The sequence below is a fragment of the Kryptolebias marmoratus genome, unplaced genomic scaffold (genome assembly GCF_001649575.2).
Source record: "Kryptolebias marmoratus isolate JLee-2015 unplaced genomic scaffold, ASM164957v2 Scaffold251, whole genome shotgun sequence".
In the NCBI taxonomy this organism is placed as follows: Eukaryota; Metazoa; Chordata; class Actinopteri; order Cyprinodontiformes; family Rivulidae; genus Kryptolebias; species Kryptolebias marmoratus.
Genome location: NW_023665985.1, coordinates 1 through 1,099, shown reverse-complemented (window position 1 = coordinate 1,099; position 1,099 = coordinate 1). Strand labels below are relative to the sequence as shown.

At 43.1% G+C, this 1,099-nt stretch overlaps 1 long non-coding RNA gene across 1 annotated transcript; it reads right to left on the bottom strand.

The window, feature by feature from the left end:
- Positions 1-633: 633 nt before the first annotated feature.
- Positions 634-1,099, bottom strand: LOC108229713. Its single transcript, XR_001808320.2, has 2 exons — positions 973-1,099; positions 634-893 (listed from the first exon to the last, which is right to left on the bottom strand). It is a non-coding gene; the product is annotated as an uncharacterized LOC108229713 (long non-coding RNA).

Sequence of the window (1,099 nt, the reverse complement as noted above, 5' to 3'; positions counted from 1 at the left end):
GGGGGGGGGGGGGGTTCCTGGAAAACTTTCCAGGACTCCTTGGATGGTTCTGTGAGACATTCTGAGGGTCTATGAGGGGTTTAGAGTCCTGGACTTGTAACCATGGTAACAAAAATACATATAAAATCATAAAATGTTGAGAAAATATAAAACTTAAAATTAATCAAAGACACAAACACCCTCCTCTTCCTCTCTGTCATGTGACCGTACTCTTCATCCTTCCTGTCACTCTCAGAGGTTCAACACGGCTGCTGGTCATCGCCAGGCAACCCAAACGCCTCGGCCAATCAGCATTGACGTCACACAGCGGTGTGTGTGTGTGTGTGTGTGTGTGTGTGTGTGTAAGGACTCCTGTTGAGTGTGAGATTCACTCTCGAGCTGACATTAGATGATGTCACACCTCAGTCCAAATAAAAACAATTTGTTCTGCTTCAATCAGTAATTAATAGTCAGTAATCACTGATAATCAATAACCAATCATCATTAATCAATAAGCAATCATCATTAATCAATAACCAATCATCATTAATCTATAACCAATCATCATTATTCTATAATCAATCATCATTAATCAATAACCAATCAACATGAATCAATAACCAGTCATCATTAATCAATAACCAATCAGACTCATTGGTTTTAATCGTCTCTGTTTATTCACTTTGTGTTTTGTAAAAAAACATCATTCATGGAATTACAGCCAGGAAAGAACCCATTGTGACCTCTGACCTCTCACACCCGCTGTACAGGGGTGGGTGGGCGTGGTTTCAGGAATCATCAGGTGTCAGTCAGTTGCCACAGTAACAGAGAGATGGGCGGAGCTTCAGTTGATCTTGGGGTGGCGGAAGTCTTTCCCGGCAAATTTGGCCTTGTCTCCGAGCTCCTCCTCAATCCTGCAGAACACAGAGGTTAGACGGGCTTTTACTCTGAAACACTGAGGCTTTTACTTTGTAGGAGACAGGAAGTGCTCACCTCATCAGCTGATTGTATTTGGCTAGACGCTCAGACCTGCAGGGGGCTCCAGTCTTGATCTAAGGGACAAAGACAGGAAGTGACATCATCATCAGAAGAACCAATCAGCTGAGGGTGAAGTTCTGCT